Source organism: Hetaerina americana, unplaced genomic scaffold, assembly GCF_022747635.1.
Source record: "Hetaerina americana unplaced genomic scaffold, ioHetAmer1.1.p SCAF_9, whole genome shotgun sequence".
Taxonomy (NCBI): Eukaryota; Metazoa; Arthropoda; class Insecta; order Odonata; family Calopterygidae; genus Hetaerina; species Hetaerina americana.
This window is the reverse complement of record NW_027287538.1, coordinates 21,314,696-21,336,386: the sequence shown is the minus strand read 5'-3', so window position 1 is coordinate 21,336,386 and position 21,691 is coordinate 21,314,696. Positions and strand designations below refer to the sequence as shown.

General features: G+C 39.0%; 1 protein-coding gene across 2 annotated transcripts in view; it reads right to left on the bottom strand.

The window, feature by feature from the left end:
- LOC139698693 (semaphorin-2A-like) overlaps positions 1-21,691 on the bottom strand; it is a 185,556-nt gene that overhangs the window by 139,481 nt on the left and 24,384 nt on the right. The gene's annotated exons all lie outside the window — the stretch shown is intronic.

Genomic DNA, 21,691 nt, shown 5'->3' with positions numbered 1-21,691 from the left:
GTCCCAAAAATGCGAAAATATTAAATCAACCAAACGGCCTTGCACTTTGAGGAAGCTTAAAAAGAATTTAAAAGAGGAGACCTCCCATTCCAAATGGTAATGACAAAATCAATTCGGGATTAATCATCCGTAAAATTTTGTTCCCAATTCCACGAGATTAAATTTTCGGTTTGATCGTACGTAGTGCATCGCCATGATAGGGATAAATGCGTAAGTAATTGAAGTGGGATGGAATTAACTTAACGCAAGCGGAGAGATTCAAATATTTGGTTAGTATATCGGATGAGAACGAACATAGTAACGGAGTTGAAATCGGGAAAAGTATATCCTCTTTGAATAAGGAGAGAGGGGAATTAAGTAGGGACACGATTAAATGAAACGTAAAGAGAGGTTGGTACAGCGGATAAGGAAGCTTATAGGGGCTAACGATTAAATGAAACGTAAAGAAAGGTTGGTACAGCGGATAAGGAAGCTTATAGGGGCTAATCACGAGAAAAACCAATTCAGGCAATTTCATTTACAAAAAGAAATGAGGAAGGCTTATTTGATTATTAAAATTAGAAGCTCCAACATACTAGAGAAGGTCACGCATTTGGGCATTGTTTTAAAAAAAACTGCGGTAATAATAGGATTATTAAGAATAGTAGTAGTATTTAGGGGAGGCGACCGACAGCTGAGGTCATTTGTGCCATTAGGGATGGACAGGAAAGGATGAAGAGTGGAGAGAAACCCGGCGTCGGCATTAGCCTACTCTTTACGAATGGCGCCAAGGGGTTCGCAGCTCAACGTCCCCTCCGACGGAGGGTGTACTCACTCTCAAAGTGCCCTCCACAAAACACCGCAAGTAGGGATCGAGATACCTCTGAAAAATATTCAACACTACCGGGATTTGAACCCGGGTCTTCTAGGTGGGAAGCCAGTACGGTTTATTAAGAGACATGCGTATCTAGGAAAAGGTATTTACGAGTAGAGGAAAGTAATTGATGATAAGCACGCTAATTGAAGATTAAATGAGGTGAAATTAAGAAGGTACATTCTTCAATAAGAGTCGAAAGGCTGAATAGATCCGAAACCTTTATATTTTTTAGGGTGAGCGCAAGATACAGAGGCCTTGGAGATGCTTCCATGCACAAGAATCGAGGAATTACGATGGACAGAGAAGCAAGACCAAAGACGAATTTATAAAGTACTGCCGGAAACAAGAGGTAATCGACAGGTAAAATCTGAAGAAGGTAGATAAGTTGGGTGGGGGCGACACCGAGAAAGAGAATGCGATATTGCTAGTCATCAGAGGTTAAAGTGTTAAGGACAGCTAAAGAGGAATTGCTTAAGGCAAAGAAGCATTCACAAGGAGATGGAAATCGATGAAAGGGCTGTTTATCACCGATTTTAAGAAAAGACTTGTAAAAACTTTGATCTGGAGCGTAATTTTTGCACGCCTCGGATACATGGTCATTGAGGCAGGATGATAGTCGTACATTGGAGGCTTTTGAAATGAGAATGAGGAGAAGGATGGAGACGGTGAAAGGGCGGAGAGAGGAAAACAAACGAGGAAGTGCTATGTGGTATAGTGGGCGAGGAGAGAAGATTGTTGGGAGAAATCCAAGGGAGACGAGAAAGCAGTTTAGTTGACAATATGATGTTGAAGAATACTTTGATATACAGAAGGGGAGAACGTTAAGCAAGCGAGGAAGGGGTTGGAGAAGGAAACGCACATGTTGTTGGATGTTGAAAAGGGAGAAATGAAGTAAGCGGAAGCGAAGAACAAGTTTATAGTATTATTGTGGGGTGTGAAATCGCGTTTCGTTGGCAAAAACTATTAAATGTGGGAGTGTTCGGTAAATGCCCATCCAAAACCTATCCCTAGCGACAAATTACCATACAATAATAGCAGGGAGAATGTGGGATAAGCGGAGAAGAGGAAGGGGGAGAATTACCTTTGGACAGAATAATTGGCAAATAGGAGGCATCCATGAACTGCGGAAGAAAATTAACATAGAGTAATTTCACACGATTTGTGATGATAATAATTGGAATGGACCATCCAATCCAAAAATCCTACCTGCAATAGGTAGATTATCAACGATGATGAAGGCTATCCCATATCCCATTAATTCTTCGTTAATATAAAGGATCTTCTGGCTAAAATAGTCGAAGTACCGCACCTCTAGCGATTCACCCATGGATAGAAATCTCCGATTCAATGCTTCCGGAAAGAGACAAATCATAGAACAGCGACGCTTTTCCGGGGATGTAATCAGAACGACCATCCCATGGTCAATTATCCACTTTATGAAATTACCCTCGCGCTCGGCAAGTTCACGAGTATGTCCATTTCCATTACTAAATGGATCGTCCCTCCATCCCGTGCAGGTGATCGTGCAGCCCATTTTCGCACAGCGAGATGGTCAAAATGCACGGAACTGTAGATTATTCAGATCATAAATATGAAATTCTGCATAGTTTTTAAGCCGCTAAAGGTCCCAAAATCTGCGCTGACAAAGTGGAAGGAAGCTACTTTGGCCATAACGATCGTTCTCATTGGAATTCATCGCCAACAATTCAAACTTTTGCAACAACGGGAAAATATCGACTTCGGAAAACAATTGCAACGCAATAATCGCCAGAACCTCACTGTTTAACACGCTCGTACAATTGGCAACACTGCACTTCATTTTTTGAAACCGGTACAATATGAATGCGAGGAGAGAGTTTTTGGATGGCCAACAGCAACACCGATACAATATGTTAAATTTTTAGCGTTTTCATATAAAGACAGAAAAGACGACAGAAAGACACATATATCAGGAAAGAGATTCATGGCTATATTTTCACAAACCTACAACAGTAGAATTATTTTATCGCATAAAAATAACCTTGTCTAGCATATAAAATGACATTATTATTATTTTTTGGTAATCTACCGGTTATGGTAGGTTTTTGGATGGACACAGCTCCTAAATAAATAATTTGTGGCCCCTAGCAAAACACAACATCCTACTTTACAACAGGTCCCTCTTCATCTCTGAGTACTCCTTTCCTCCCTTCATCCCATCCAACATCCCTATCCTGTTCCTTCCCTTTCCTCGTTTGCCCAACATTCTCCCCTCTATCACAGTCTTCAACATCCCGCTGCCGGTCAATACCCCCTTCAGCCACTTTTCCTGCCTCCATAGGATTTCTCCCAACAAACCCCTCTCTTCGCCCACCATACCAAGTACTTAAAATGACATTATACTCTCACTAAAAAATCATTGCAAAATGGTGTCTGCACTGTACCATAATGCACGAAAATTCAAATTACATAAGGCTACTACCTGGGGTTCAAAGCAGAGGATAATGGAATGTATTAAATTTTGTTCTTTCAATTAAAATTCTTTCCAAGCACCTCGAATTCACGTTATTTAATGAACACACACGTCTTATGTTCCCTTAAAACACCGCTAATGCGTATAAATGAGGAAAAACTGGCACTACACTGGGTAAGATTCATCAATAGTAACAGGTTATTAAACAACGCTACAAGATTGACCTAAATGAGGAAGCGATATACCCGCACTAATATTCTTCCGCGCAATTATTTTTGCTAAAACTGATTCTTAGAAGCATTAAAAATTAAAAGGACCACAAATTATTTACATTTTTTCCCACTTCCTGCATTTATTCTCGCAGTGAAATCTCTTCATACGATTGCATATATTATTTCCTAAATTCGTGCGCCAATTTGACGTAATCAAAAATACATTTCAACGATCGCAAAATTTCAAAGAATAATATTAAGATCTATAAAGTACCGAGAAATTTGCCAACCAATAATCTATAAATTACCAGGAATCATAATTTCTTTTAAAAGAATTAAGTTCTAAGATTTACTAGTAATGTGGTCATGAAATGATTACAAAATTTATTTATTTACACAATTACGTTACAATTAGGCGATTTTCCTGGTGGCAACGGTCAAGTTTGGTCAAAGTACCACCTCTTACAACGCAAATTACATACGGACACATATAAAAACAGATAAGAGACGAAATTTTCTTGTATACAATGACACTTCCAAATCACATACAAACAAACTTCCACATCACAAACAAAATGCCGTCCACATCACATACAAACAATAATTACAATGAAGTTTATTACCCAGTGGCTGCTTTACATTTTAACTTAAAACTCCTAAAAATTCGATGGAAAGGGCTCAAACAAACCTCCAGGCAGCTGGTTCCAATCAATTATAGTTCTATTAAAAAATAGTATTTTTTCTCATTAGTTTTTTGCGTCCTTATTTTTATTTTGAAATTATGGTCGTTTTTTCCCTTAAAGTTAGGCTTTTCTATCCCTTGCCATAAATCTTCCCACGCTTCGTCCTTTTTAACAATTCTATACATCGCGCCTAACCTACTCCTTTTTCTTCTATTTTTTCAAACTCTCCCATTTCAGTATATCTAACATTTCTGTGACACTATCTGTTCTTTTGTACCTTCCGAGTACATATCTTGCTGCCTTTCTTTGAACTTTTTCTATATTTTTAATAAATAAAAGACTCATCAATCGCGTGACCAACCAACTAAATTTAATTTACATGCGAATTAATTGGATTGGTCAGCAGAGTATAATTTCTTCGTGAACCCCACAGAGGTCGAATCATGGTAAAAAAAATCCACCCTTTATGGCACCAAAGTCGAGTGAACAATTTTCCGGAAATTAAAATTTTTCCTTAATAAAGGACCCACATCTGCTGAGCAGCACTAAAGAAACTTGGCTTCATGAAACAAAAAACAAAAGTTGGGAAACATTTTATTGGAGTGAAAGGTTATGGGGAGGGTTGCAATTTCGGCGTTGTTGTCAGAACCCAAACAACTTGTCGGCCATGTCACCGCGCCACGTACTAAACCACGCCCTATATCAAAGTTTTAACGAGTATTTTCTAAGACACTCTGCGCCTCTGCCATCAATGCCCCCCCCCCATTCCTCCTTGGAAAATATAAAGTTTCTTTTTTCCCAACGAAATTCTTCTTCTAACATTCCTACTACTTTGAAAATCGTGGTAACAAAAAACACTTACATGATAGGTTATAACTGTTACACCTGCTCTACTAATAGTTTGGGATGGTTCAAAATCTTCCTTTGATACGTAGATTCATCTCTGAGTAATCGATGTCCAATAGTTAATTGATGGTAAGATCTCACTTAAAAGATAATATGATAAAGAAGCATTTCAAATGAGATACGTCTATCTCCCAGCATTTTATTCATCAAACCAGGACTACGCAACAGAGTGCTGAAATATTACGCTAGGCATCCTAGAAAACGAAAAAAAAATTGTGTGATACCTATTGGTTTTTTTAATATCAAGTAAATTTCCCTCGCCTAAACAAAATGGGGTCAATAGGTTGAAGGACTTTCCCTTGCTGGACGCGATGGCGTTAATGACGGGTCAAGATACGAGACTGAACCGTTGAAGAGGGAGGAGGAGGGTCATTCGGAGAATTCGCGACAGCCGGACAGGATTTAAAAAGATAAAGAATGCGATGTAGAATTCGAATGCTTGTCTCCTATAGAGAATTCACTTTACTCGTCTCTTCTACAGCCGTATTTCCTTCAGTATTGAAGGATTCAGCAGCCAGGGCTTTGAGCCCAGCTAACGAACGACCCCCCATATGGACAACATTTCCCAATGAGTCGCCTCTTTACTATCTCAATTCTTCAAACACACGCTGGCAACGAATGACCTTGGACTTCGAATTTGTCATAATGTTGCTAAGGATCTTAATTTTTATTTATTTATATTTTTTTGGACCAATTAAAGATAGGATTTAAACATAACATACCAAAAACTGAGTTTTATTTAACCTATTCACAATGAAAGGAGCGCGTTGCTATGCAACGGCAGCACAAAGTTTCAAAGCCGAATGGTATTTGAATAGTCTGGCTAAAAATGCTAGCCTCAAATTAGATAATATTATTTGTCAATAGTTAATACTGTTCTTACTCTGAAATTAATACAATAATTTGCGTTTAAAACGCAGAACATCACAGGACAGGACTTTAATTACGAATAATTATCCAACACTTTTTGAGCTGTAAACGACGTTTGCACACGGTAACAGTCCATCAATAACTAATGAATTCTAAAAAATTATTTAAATTTTAAGTATAGTCTATTTGATAGCGATATTTTTTTCGTTCGATAAAAAATCAATCTGTAACCAGTCAACTCCTCTGTGCATCTATGGCTATGTGGAATCTTTCAATCTGCGTGTTCAGCTTTTTCAAAAACATAGCGCACTGCTGTCGAATATCTCAACTCATGGACCTTTAGCACGAGGAATACACTTCAATGTTCACGGTAGAAGTGTGACATATATTCATATTTATTCCCGGCATATCTATCGATCGATGAAGCCGATATCGATCCCCTGGTCTGATCGAGGTAGCGTATATAATGCAGCCTTAATGGTTTCATACTAAAGAGGTGCGGTAATGTTATACCGGTAAAAATGTCGCTTCGATGGACGCCATTTTATTCCAAATGTATAGAACGAAAAGTTCCGGAAAATATACTGTTTTCCAACGCAGCATATTATTATTATTAGGTAATCTACCGATTAAGGTAGGTTTTTGGATGGACATACTATATTACCCATTTAAAAAAAAATGTGACCCCCAGCAAAACACAACGTACCTACTCTACACCAGGTCCCTCTTCAGCTCTTAGTGCTTTCTTCCTCCCTTCATCCCGTCCAACATCCCTATCCTGTTCCTTCCCTTTCCTCGTTTGCCTAACATTCTCCCCTCAATCACAGTCTTCAACATCCCGCTGCCGGTCAATACCCCCTTCAGCCACTTTTCCTACCTCCACAGGATTTCTCCCAACAAACCCCTCTCTTCGCCCACCATACCAAGTACTTCCTCATTTGTTTTCTTCTCTGTCCATTTCACCTTCTCCATCCTTCTCCACACCCACATTTCAAAAGTCTCCAGTCTACGTCTATCCTCCTGCTTCAATGACCACGTTTACGCGCGTATGCAGCAAAACACAGCATATGTTATCGTTAAATTCAGAATGTAATGCCGCGCTCACTGTTGTCAAATTTCGACTCAAGACAACACTTTGGGATGGAGGAACAAATTCAGGGTGGATTTCGGAATTTTAGCCATAATGGACACCGAATAATCTCTAATACGTAAAAAATAAAGTTCCGTAATAGATGCAATATCCTGTTACTGGCCATAGATCCACAAATCCATCCATGTTCATAAACAGTGATGAGGTAGATATATAATTAGAATAAAAGTATAACTGACATACAATCAAGGTGACTGGAACCATTCAGGAGTATATATTTAATACACAGTTATAACTGGAACAACCCTACTTTTATTAAGAACCCTAATTATATCTCTTACTCTTGCTAGCGGCAAGTTAACATGACTCTTAGAGAGTTATGTTAACTTGCCGCTTCGAAGAACATTTCCGACTGGACAAAACATTAAGCAATTGTAATAGCTGGACCTACCGCAAATCGAGATGGTGCGGGGGCTCACGTACTGGCTTCCCACCCTGAGGGCGCGGGTTCAAATCCCGACGGTGTTGAATATTTTTCAGAGGTATATCGATCCCTACTTGAGGTGCATTGTGGAGGGCACTTTGGGTGAGTACGCCGTCCGTCGGATGGGACGTTAAGCCGCGGACCCCTTGGCGCCTTTCGTAAAGAGTAGGCTAATGCCGACGCCGGGTTTCTCTCCACCCTTCATCCTTTCCTGTCCATCCCCTATGGCGCAAATGACCTCAGCTGTCGGTCGCCTCCCCTCAAAACTACTACTACCTACCGCAACAAGGAATTTATTAATGGAAATTTTGAGGTGCATGACAAACCAATGGTCAACCCACTAATAGCAGTCTAATTTGTTTTACATTCTCGACACTGAAACTTTGTCACATATACGTCAGACTTGCAAAAGCGCGCACACTGACGTCAAAATTCGCGTCCAAACAATATGGACTCGAGATTCGAGAAACGGATTATTGTTGAATTCGGAAATCCGGCAACAACGTACGCCACTTTACTTGATTGTTGTCGAGAGGATGGGCTCCGAAAAAGGACGTGATAAACAAGGAAGGCAGTTTGTCACAACGGCGAAACCTCCATAAGGGTTTTGTTCGAAGAATTCCGTTCGCTGTTATACTATGCATACCCTTGCAGAAACACTTAATCTTCGAGTTTACGTGACCGGCAACCCAACCCTAGTCAAAAGTCGGTGGTGACCCAACAACCCTGCTGTCAGTTAAGACGGTGACCCCTCCCCCCCCCACTCGATGTGACTCATGGCGTGGCGCCAGGGGTTATCGCCCTGCCCTCTACACCACTCCCTGCAGGTAGAATTCGAAATGAAAATAAGGTCTTAGACCTTAAGAACACCCATAGAAGCTTCCCGCGTCTTATGCCGGGAACTTTCAATCCTCAAGAGTCACAAATAAGTTTAGAGCTAAAAGATTTGATAATGTTTTAGAGTTACAGAATTAGTTAGCATTTCTAACGGTAGAGGAAATGGGAAACCATTATCATCACTCAACAAGTATTATTTTAAAACGAAGGAGCGGTTTAAATAAAACGAAAATTCAACTGCTTAATGCAATATGTTGCGAAAACATATAATTTGAGTAGAAATTTCTCTAATTCTACTCGACAAATTCTTCATTTTCCCATTTTTGGAATATCTTAGGATTTTATAATTCTAATTAATACTGGTGATGAACCAAGGTTCAGTTTCGTTTCCGTGATTGTATTATTAGATATGTCCAAGAATTAATGAAATGATGTGTTTGTTTAAGGTCTCTACCAGTCGTATCCATGGCAACATTACCGACCGTTTTACCATTTCATATTTAATAAAATGGCGTGTTTAAGGATCGGCATTATACGTACTATCGATCTGTTAGTTGTTAGCTGTCCAAATAACCATTTTCATTTTTAAATATGACAAAAATTGCATGATCTACAGCATTCCTAATATAATAATTATTATGTTATGGTGTAATTTGATTGATTTGTTCAGTAAATAAACGCATCTATTTACAAATTATTAGAGCATCCTTAGCAATAGGTGGTTAGATTTCACAGTATGCCATTAATTTGGAGGTTATTCATAAAGTTTAGCAACGATCACTAAGAATATTACGATCATAAGGCAATATTTAACATATATATAATATGTATATATATACATATATATAACCGTCAGATTATATATATATATATATATATATATATATATATATATATATATATATATATATACACATACATATGTAATCTAACAGTTAAGGTAGGTTATGGATGGACACAACTACAAATGAAAAAATATGCATAGGCATGCATATATATATATATATATATATATATATATATATATATATATATATATATATATATATATGATCTTTAACTTGATACACATAAGAAAAGTATATATTTTTTTCCCAGAGATCAAGTCAAAATGGCCAATTAATGACCCTTAGTAACGACCTAATTTCGGCCGCCAAAACGTATAATCATGATTCCCAGGCGCGTCCTGGGGTTATCCTCTTTCACCATCTTTCAGAAGAGGTTCACTTCTATCCCGTTTAATTGCCCATTAGACAGACGTTCATCATCGAGACAAAATGGATTAGTTAACAACGTCACTGTCGGTTAACAAAGTCTAGCAAGGAAGCGGAAGTGCCTCGTAACAGGGGCGGGTGAAACGAAGTCTTGACAATGGTGGCTAGGGAGAAATTATCGTATACGACTGATGTCGGCCACATTTGAATTTATGTATACTTCGGTGCAATGCTGTATGCCAGCAGGCTAAATGAAGTAGACGCGTCTGCGGTCCAGTGGAAATACTTTTCTCTTAAATGATTGTGATTTGGCGCCGTTTTAACGAGAAGGAAACGCTACATTCCATTATTGAAGACGAAATATAGTATTAACAGTAATGAACGAGTCGGACTCGTGAAATGTTCAAAGGTTCAAATCTTAAACTTCATTGGTCACCGTTAGGATTTTAAAAATCGTTTAAAAAAATACCCAGGGTGCATCTAATTATTTGCCAACGACATATGAAAAATATATATTTCTCATATTATTTGTATATAGTACCTTTGCAAGCCCCCGTGCGGTGTGTGGCAGGGGATGAATACACACCAGACTAATATTGACCCGAATATGGCCCTACCGCGGTCGGACAGTATTTTTATGATCCCTTATCTTTCGTGGAAAAAATGACATCTTAAATCTATCTGTTCTACACTTGATCTCTTTAATTTCATTAAACATGATATCTCCTACCGTGGTACGATGGGGGTAATAATATATTTTCAACATCACTGCTAAAGTGACCTCCTTCAAATTTATGCAAGAGTTTCAATCTGTAATTTCACCTTCGCTCCATTAAGTGATTCCCAGCCTATATGCTTTAATATTTTGGATACGCCCCTAAGTTTATCATAACAACGTTTTACGAATCTAGCTCCTCTACGCTGCACGCGATCCAATTCGGCAAACAATCCAACTTCGTGAGGATCCCGTATACTAGCAGCATATTCTAAATGAGGCCTAACCAACGAAAGATAACATTTCTCTTTGACCTTTTCATCACATTTACCAAGTACTCTTCCAATAAATCCTAATCATTTGTTAGCTTGTCCAGATATTCCCCATATGTGTTTCAACCAGGAGAGGTCGTGAGTAAGGGCAACGCCTAGGTATTTAATTGAGCCTACACATTCCATTTCGGTGTTCCCAAGGCAGTAGGCGTTCGGGAGGGAATTGCTCGTTTTCCTAAAATTCATCTCTACGGACATTTTCAAGTTTACTGCTAATGGATATTCAAGTCTAATTCAAATACTTGACAGGAAGAGAAACAGAGATGTTGAAAATTAAGAAAAAAAACAGAACTGAAGTTGTTCTCAAAAGAATTTCTGCGAGATAAGCAATCAGAATGAAGATAAGGAAATCGTTAGTAATTTTAACATTTATTTTTTATCTTGAGAATTAGCGCTTTTTTATTTCTATAATTTTTATTTAATATTTTTCGTCAAAAAAAAAGAATGCATTCCTTTAGAAAATTTTTATAAAATTATTACTTAATCAAGTCGTAATTTGATTTTTGAAGTGGTTTCAGGAGATTCTACTAAGATGCAATTGGATTCTGAAGAAGAAGGTGGTATATACGGGGGTCATCCGGAAAGTAGTACCCGTTCGTGAAATAAAGACACAAAAGTAAATATTAACAAACATAAAAAATTTTATTTGAAAGAGGATACTTTAAACTACTTCTCAACATAATCTCCAAGCAAATTAAGGCATTTGTCATAACGTGTGACAAGTTTCTGTATTCCTGCTGCATAGTCCTTCGCCGCCAGCTCATTGAGATACGCGAGGGACCCACCTTGCACAAATTTTTGCATAATGCAGATGGTGTTTAACAATTTCATGAACAATTGTTCGAGAAACATTGGGAAAATGCTCACAGATGTCATCAATTGTGACGCGCCGATCGTTCCTCACGAATTCGTCAACTGAGCTCACCAGTTGGTCTGTAATGACAGACGGTCTCTCCGAACGCTCATCGTCGTGTGTGTTCCCCCTCCCCATGTTGAAGTTGCGACACCACCGCCGAACAGACGACTCGTCCATTACATTGTCTCCATACACCTCCTTTAATTGGCGATGAATATCACATGGGCGAACGTTTCTTGCATTGAGGAATTTAATCACTGCCCTCACTTCACAACTGGCGGCGTTCTCAATTTTTTTAAACATTGTAAACAATCACAGAAACAACACAGGCAATGTCACGCAACTTGGCTCAGAGAAGGCAGACAAGCCACTGAAGCTATCTGACCTCGTCCAGCGGCTACTCGCGTCGTCAGCACTTCATGCGGCACGAACGGGTACTACTTTCCGGATGACCCTCGTATAAAGGGGAGAATTCCGGAAAAGCTTATTCAATTTAAAGGTAGAAAATACGAGCTAAAGAATGAGTTATTGTATTATGTAGAATTCGGTCTAAGAACTTCTGTGTCGTGTAAGCTAGGATTTATGTGAGGACAGTGGTGTGTATTGCTAAGGGTTTTTTTTTAAAACATACCCTAAGCCAATAGAACACTTATGTTAATATTATATACATTCGATGACCGCATACGACATGATTACCGAGTTAAGGCCCCAATGCGGGACGAACGCGACATCTCTGATGCATTTACATTTTATCTGCACTTACAAAACATTCAAAGATCCTTTCTCTTTTTCCACAACAGAAGAAATTCATGAAATTCGAATAATATGGTCTCTGCACTGGTTTGCCACCACTAAGCTGAAGCTTCCATTCTATTCTTGTGAACAATACACAAACTCAACAATGGAATGAGAGTAACAATTGAAGACAAATAAACAGACATGGTGCCTGGCAACGACCCAGCGACCCCTTCCATTCAATGGGATTTCTCCACCCGGGCGTGATGATACAAATAACACGACCCAAGGGAAGCATTTAAATACTTAAAAGCAAAACTGGAACGATTTCCTGGATAACTCCTCGCGATGATATGGCTTTTAACTGACCAAGAGACTGGACGCGCGCATGCTATACCGTGTTATTTTTTTAAACTACCTCTTTGAAATGTGAAACGACTCGTCAAATTCCGTTCCGCCGGAAGATTGCATCGATTAACCAGGTCACGATTAAACAGAATGACGACCGTCTCCATGGCGACAGCAGAATGGGGAGAGAACATTTTTTTCAAATGTGCGCGACACGCCCATTGTCAGTCTCGATTTCCACGAGATTTTGTTTTTGTTTCCACGTTATGTACGTTTTTTAAAGCGCTTTTTATTAACTTTTCTGCCTCGTTTATTATCAATCCGGAATCGTCAGAGAAGAAGATCGCCTTATTCGTCATTAAAATCAAAAGGTGATTCACGTATAAAACTTAAGTTTTGAGCAGGACAGCTTCTTTGTCCAGCATTTTTTCCTCCTTCAGTTCTTATTTACTTAGTTGCATAATTCAGTACTTCATACCTCCCTTCTTTCTTTGCAAGATGCCTTTTTTACTCCAGTACATCCTTATATGGCAACCATATTAGCATCCTAACTCACCTGTTTAGTATTTAATTTCAAACTCTTTTATTTTTCTGACTTCTTCGGATTTGCCGAAAAACTTACTACTTTTTCATTTACAATATCCAAATGTATCCATCAGCCTTTCTCACATTTCCTCTGATATTATGTATTCCTCTCCAAACCCGTATTCTAACATTTACTAATATAACTCCAATTTCAGAGCCGTACACTCCAGTCCAGGTATCGGAGCCACCATACGGAGTCAGATATCCACCATAAAGTTCCATATTTAAGACTTTTTGTGACCAAGACTACATCTCAACACATCCTTCTCGTTCAAAATCGCGTGGTTTCTTTTCCTCTCTGATCGAATCACTTTCACCAGGCTGATACCTCAACATCTCCAAATCTGTGATCATTTTCTTGCCTCAAAGACCAGGTATAGGCTCCACCATATTGCGCTTTACGACGACAGCATCTCAATATTTCCTCCTAATTCTTAATTTTTGTCCTTTCTCTTCCTCTAGGGTAAAACATTTCCTTTCCAATTCTCCTCCATACCCACATATCAACATTCCCCAAAATCTACGTTCTTTATCTTCCCTCGAAAGGCCAGGTTTCCGATCCATGCCCTCGATTTTACAGTCTACCAACCTTTTCTTGAGGCAGGAAAGATGGTTGCAAAGCATATTGATTGGTGATGAAATGTTGAAGACTGTGATAGAGGGTAGAACGTTGGGCAAAGAGGAAGGGGCAGGCATAGGATAGGAATGTTGGAAGGAATGAAGGGAGGAAGAAAGCATGCAGAATTGAAGATGGGCTTATCGTAGTGTCGGCTACCAGGTTGTGTTTTTGTTAGGAGAGGCAAGTAAATTTTCGCTGTAACGTTGGGCAGCATGTGTCCATCCAAAACCTACCCTAACCGGTAGATAAGATAATAAATCTTTAAGTTTTTAATAAGCGTAATTCTACCCCTATTTGTCTCACTGTTATGCCTTTCTAAGATCAAAACACAGCTAACTTTATATTAACCATACGGCTTGATCAAATTTGGTATATCTTATTGTAATCATTAAGTTAACCACTCTACCTCTGGACTACCGCGACCCACATCTCAAAATTAATTAATTTATTTGTTTGGGGACACATGATGCCAAAACGGTACGGAATTGGGGGATTCCAATTTTTTGCCTAAATGGGATAAAAATACACAAAGTCACATAGGCTAGTTTCGATTAGGATATACTTTTTTCTGGAGATTTTTCAGATAAAATTATCGATTGGTGTAAAATATTTTTTCTCACACAGGTGTCAGTACATATTTAACTCAGAATTAAGATTTCAATTCATTCGCTTCAATGATGAGCGACAATTAATCTGTCGCCATTTTTACTCTAGCTATTATGTATAATATCTTACAAACACACTATATGATTGATTCCGACAACTGGGAAGATGCTTTGTACATTGTAAAAAGCTCCCTCCAAAGTCTATGAGTCTCGGATAATTTATTTAAGACTTAAATTTTTAAGTCCCTTATTTTATCGATACACTACAACTGCGAAATTCGATGAACTCGAGTTATTTACTTCAGAGTCAACTTTAATATTCCATCAATTTCTAAAGAAACTGCGGGAGATGCCGCAACAGTAACTTTTAACGGAGTCATCCGCTAATGTGCATTTCAATGCAACATTTTCAGAGTGTAAGAATCATTCACCTTGACTGGGATTCGAACCCAGATCCCTCAATATCCGGTCGAGTGCTTTAGCCAGTTAAGCTATCGAGGCAGAGTTTAAGAGGACGCCTCGATAGCTTAACTGGTTAAAGCACTCGACCGGATGGCGAATGATTTTTACACTCTGAAATTTTTGCATTGGATACATGGTTCGTCCGGAAAATAAGTGTACTGAGCTCAAGAAAAAAAATGTATTACACTTTTACATATCTTAAGCTAATATTCCTCTAAATAGGACCCTTGTGAGTCGATACACTTGTTCCAGCGGCGTTCCCATTCCTGGAACGCTCCCGCGAAGGCATCATCGGCAACGTCTCGAAGACACGTCGTCACGTCCTCTTTGACGGCGTCCAAAGTCCCGTATCGCGTTCCTTTCAAACTCCTCTTTATCTTCGGGAACAGAAAGAAGTCCGGTGGTGCCAAGTCCGGGCTGTAGGGCGGGTGCGGCAGCGTTGCCACGCCGTGCTTGGCCAAGAAGTCCGACACGACAAGCGCGGTGTGAGACGGCGCATTGTCGTGATGCAGCCGCCAGATGTTTTTGATCGCTGGCCGGACGCGGGCGACTCGTTTTCGAAGATTACACTGCTCTGCTATCATCCGAACACTAAGACGACGATCAGAGTTCAGTACATCGCGAACTTTTCGCACATTTTCGTCGGTGAGTGTCGTTGATGGGCGTCCAGGCCGTGGTTCGTCGTCGACCTCTTCTCTGCCCTCCACGAACATCTTGTGCCACCGAAAGATCATGTTTCTGGACATGGCTGACTCCCCGTAAGCCTGGTTAATCATACCGACAGTTTCGGTAGACGATTTCCCAAGCTTTACCGCAAATTTGATGGAATAACGCTGCTCCAAAAACTTCGGCATCGCGTTCCGCGTCGTGGGTCGAGCGTGGAGGTTCGCGTTAACAGAGCTCCTCAATACACCACAGCTCAGAGCCGACTGCCTTTTTCAGCGTCGCTTGCCAACATACCCCCCTCCAATCGCAGCCCGTCAGAGCGGTTCTGGGCGCTTGGAGCGGCGGGAATTGGTATGAATACTTGAACTATCAGTTGGGCATCAGTGTTGAACATCAACCGTCACCTAACAGTCGCGAACATTGTTATGGTTTACGTCAGGAACATAGTTTGGCAACAATTGTCCATCCATCTCCGTCGATGCTCGGATACATTCGACCTCTCGTACGATAATCGAGACACGCAGAAGTTAACGTTGTCTATATCCGTAAACTAGGCTTCTACAATGAAAACATGGCAAACTGTCTTTCCTTCTGTTGTCGTATTTCTTACGAGGAGGCATTAGACCACTTACGTAAGTCATTTACGCAATTAGGGATATTTCAAGGGTGTTATAGTGGAGATGGGATATTTTCGTCGGCATTAGTCTACTCTAATTACGTACGATGCCAAGGGATCAAATTATTTGACGTCTCATCTGACGGACGGCGCACTTCTATTGGAAGTGTACTCAAAATGATATATCAAATTGAGATCTGACTTGAAATACATAGTCTGCCATCTATGGGATTTGAAACCGGGCCCTTTGGGGTAGGAAGCCAGTACAACTACACACTGCGCCGACCAGATTCCCACTCGGTCTTCCTTGTCATCTGCAAAAGGAAAGGGAGGAGAGAGTTCCCGTATGTTTCATTTCCACTCTTGAGAGGCTGTGAGCGACTTCCCCCTTCCTGCCTCTGCCCCTGGCACCCCATACCCCTGTCTCCTCGTCCGTGGAGGGTGTCGTGTGTCAGGGACAAGGGGAGTGGCAGAACGATTCTGCTGGGGTCTGATGGAGACGAGACGTCTCAGGGAAACGCGCTTCTTGAAGGCGAAGAGGAGAATCATCAACGCTTCCGAAGAACTTTTTGCTGGCATACTCATTAAGGGAGGGAATTGGGAGAGTTTTTATGGCAGTCGGACTTGCTTCCGTGGGCAATCTGGGTACTACTGCTTTTACCAAGTACTTTTTTCATTGGCCTCATGTATATTAACCGCGAGGAAACCCAAGAGTGCATAGGAAAAATTAAGGCGTTCGTTATAGAAAGGAGCTTTCAGGGGATATAAGGTAGTTAACAGTGAATAGAGAAGAATAAAGGATTTCAGTAAACTAGTAGGTAAATTTATACATACCATATATAAATAAATAAATAAATATATATATATATATATATATATATATATATATATATATATATATATATATAATTATTATTAGGTAATCTCCCGGTTAAGGTAGGTTTTTGAATGGACATAGCTACTAATTAAATAATTTGTGATTCCTAGCAAAAGCCAACATCCTATTCTATATCAGGTCTCTCTTCATCTCTGAGTACTTTCTTCCTCCCTTCATCCCGCCTAGCATCCCTATCCTGTTCCTTCCCTTTCCTCGTTTGCCTAACATTCTCCCCTCCATTACAGTCTTCAACATCCCACTGCCGGTCAATACCCCCTTCATCCACTTTTCCTGCCTCCATAGGATTTCTCCCAACAAACCCCTCTCTTCGCCCACCATACCAAGTACTTCCTCATTTGTTTTCTTCTCTGTCCATTTCACCTTCTCCATTCTTCTCCAAACCCACATTTCAAAAGCCTCCAATCTACGTCTATCCTCCTGCTTCAATGACCACGTTTCCGCGCCGTACATAGCTACACTCCATGTCAAAGTTTCCACGAGTCTTTTCTTAATACCCTTACTCAACGTCCCTGTCATCAACTCACTCCTCCTTGAGAAAGCCTCTTTGCCTAGCCTATATTATCCACACACATAGAAATATATACATATATACCTGTATATGTATATATATACATATTTTTTTTGTGCATATACGTATATAAACACATTCATAACTGGGATAAATCATAAAGCACGCTGGTGGCGTATTTTTGAACTAATAATGAAAGATAGTTGATAAGGCAGGTTAGAAAAGAAAACAATGATTATTGATTGTAAACATTAATTAACAAATAAATAATTTATCAATAATTGCCAAAAATTAGCCCAAAAATATGCATTTTTAGCCACTATTATTAATAAAAAGTATACAATAGTCCTTTGTAGCTAAGAAACAATGGAACAATTTTGAATTCAATTAATATTGACGCATCAACAATTGTGTTCCAGTCAAAGTGCCATTTCCACCTTCACGACTATGCAAAGAATACTTATATGTACAAAAATATTCGATGTCTATACTTGAATGCTCAAAAATATTCTGACTTTCAAGCGCTGGCACCTTCCAAGAAAGCGTAGGAAGCCATCAATGTATATTTTTCCACCAATAAAATTTTGAATCAATCTGTTTGGTATTTAAAAAAATTCTTAACCTTGCGTTTTTAACTGTAAAAATGAATTTCTCCTATAATTATCTTCCATTGGAGTCCGTGTTAAGTATTAAAATGTACAATTGCTTAAAAAGCGTGGAAAGTCGAATCATTATTTATTTAGCAATGCATTACAAAACAAGCTTTTTTCTTTTTCCTTTGGGTGCAGTATTCAGAATTTTATCTTGGACCGTTCGACCTGAGAGTATACTTTCACCAAAAAAGACGGAGCGGATTCATTTCAACGCCAAACGTCAAATACAACAGCTTTGAAAATTCGCAACCCCCTCATAAGTCATTCCACGTCTCTCATGAGGAAGACACGAGGGAGAAAGGCGAGACAGATGAAAAGAGGGTAGCCCCACGTAAAAAAAATAAAAAAAAGGCAAGGGAAAGAACTCGAGGCATAACAGGAGATCCTCGACATCTTCCGACGAGTTTCTTTCAGCAATTTAAAATGGATGACGAGGGAGGACGGCACAGCGTGCACCATAATTTTGTAAAAACCTAAGAAAAAATCAGTTACCACTGACATTGGCAAGGATGAGAAACAGTTTCAAATTTTGTAAATTGTTGAGGATACCTGATAAAAGATTGACAGAAATGGGAAAATTTAAACGTACCCACAAAGGATAAACAGTATTGCCCTCAAATCTATTCATTTCTAATGTGAATGTGGCATGGTTGGCAATGTTAATACTGATTGACTACATTGTTAATACATTTGGCGCCAATTTGGAACGTCAACTGACTGTAACTACGCAGCAGTAACGTCGATTGTTAAGATTTTCGATTGATTTGTCGTCTGTGTTGATGTTCGGCAACAAACGATACTGCTACAATACTAATCCCGAACTACGAAACATGACACATAAAATCCTTACAACTCTAGGCAATAATTTCATATTGCAAAAATCATTCGCCTTGAAATGTTGCATTGAAATACATTTCGGCGGATGTTACTCAGTTAAAAATTACTGTTGCGGCATCTCCTGCAGTTGCGCGGAACTTAGAACTCAAATTGCAATACTTTTTTATATTGTGGTATTGCTTCTCTTACACTACTTTACATCTGGAGTTTTTGCTGTAGTTCCTTAAGTTGCATTTTTATCTTCAGTTACGTCATTCGTTGTAGCTCTTCCGGTTACTTTCTATTTTATTCGCACTTTCTGCAATAGTAACCGCGTGTCCATGTAAAATGATTTCACAAAATAAATAAAAAATTCTAGAAAAATCGAAAGCTTGAGTCAAAAAAACCAGAATAACAATTAAGAGAAGAAAAAAAATACAGTAGCTTCAATCAGAAAAGTAATAAAGGATGAAAAGTCTAAAAAAAGCAAAAGAGAAGTTTCATGGTCTAGAGAAAAAAAATCCGATAAAATTTGAGAAATTAAACAAATAGCATCCTTAATCAAGGTTCCTGTCATCTATTCCATCCTCCTTGACCTCTATGCCAAACGAATTTCTCCTTATTCTTTGATAAATGAAATGCTACTTCAAAACATACACTCAGGATTCTTAGATGATAAAAAGATTCAAATTTAACTGCGTATTGGCCAATGGGAAAAACAGGAAAAACGTCGAATCTTCAAAATGAAGAAAATGACGAATGAAGTCCGAAATCCCACAATTTGTACCCGTTATGAACGTACATACCACTCGCATTGTCAGGCGATAACTACTTTTCTTGATTTCTATTGTTCGACTATTGTTCGACTATTGCTCGACTATTGCTCGACTATTATTCGACTATTGTTCGACTATTGTTCGACTATTGTTCGACTATTGTTTGAATATTGTTTGACTATTGTTTGACTAGATTATTGTTTGACTATTGTTTCACCATTGTTTAACTATTGTAAATCTATTGCTCAACTATTGTAAATATATTGCTCAACTATTGTTTAACTACTGTAAATCTATTGTCTAAATTATCAGTCCCAGCGGCGGAATGGTTACCTCTTCACATTGTAATTCATGCATAGGCGGTTCCATTCCAGTCAATGTGAATACATATTAATCCAATTGACGATTAATTTCTATAGGATTCCCAAATAAGTTTTTGTACACTGAAGGAGAGCATTTCAAAAAGTAAAACACCTCTTCACTATGGTGATATTAGCACAAGAGCCCAGCGTACTTCACAGTGTAGCCATCTTTGTACTGCATTTGAAAAGAATGCCTCAGCATTTTAAGGCTAGCCAGTGGTTTCCCAAAACTCTCAGTCCTGAGAAAAAAGGTGATACTTAACTAATAATATAACTTGAACTCACCTAGAAAAACAAGCTTTTCCCTTGGTTAAAATCTTTTTCGACTGGATTTTTCGTATTTCACACAGATATAATGCCAACGACCGTCCCGTTTTACTGTCTTTTAGTTCACGCTAGTGAAAAAATTCAGTTCGGAACATAGTATTCACACACCTTAACAGAACGTTCCCACATGAAAACACACATTCCTTGCGTTTCCATGCACAGCTTCCCATGTAATGAAGGGTAAGAACCGCTGAGTTAATCACCGCTTTTGGGTTTCCATTAGGAGACCCAAAAAGCAAAGAAAATTAGGGAGAAGAACTAGAAGAGCCCCTAAATGGAAAGGAAACGCGGAAAAAATTAGTGTAATTCAGAAAGGATGTCATTTTGAAATGTTTGGGGAGGGACGGAAGATATAAAGATATATATACAAATATACTATATGTATATATATACACGCACACCCTACATTGGTGGATAGCACGACACATAAGATTTCCCAGCGAGATGTGTCGTATCTTTCGAGAGCATAGGTATTCGCCAAAGTATAGGTATATAAATTGGCTGTTCGCCCAGCGTTAATTGGTTGTCGGACTAAGTTTTGTTATTTCGAGCTCCGGTAATATTCCCGAGGGAAAAGGAGATAGCGGAGGACATTGAGGTCGTTACACAAATTAGGGGTTTTAGGGGCTTCCGGACCAGTTCCTCCCTGTTCGGACGTTTCGAATTTTACATTTGGAACGAAATATGTTAAATTTGCTTCGAATTTCCTTCCTCATTAGGGTCCACACAGATACATACATACATACATATATATATATATATATATATATATATATATATATATATATATATATATGTACTGGATACGTTACTAAGCGTATCATAACAACATTTCACTAATCCAGCTCCTCTACGCTGAACGCGATCAAATTTGGCAATCAATCCAACTTCGTGAGGATCCCATATACTTGCAGCATATTCTTAATGAGGCCTAACCAGCAAAAGATAACATTTCTATTTAACTTTCTCATCACATTTCCCCCGTACTCTTCTAATACATGCCAATTTTTTATTAGCTTGTCCACACATTCCCTATTCCCACATAAGAGTACATCCCATATTCCCCATATATTACTAAAGATATCAACTAATTCAAGGAGTATATTTTGAACCATGAGAAAATAAAATTTTTTTGAGCTAAAATTAAGGAAAATCTATATTCCAAGAGTCAGGTCCCTAATCTGTTAAACAGCCGAACTCCACCCTAA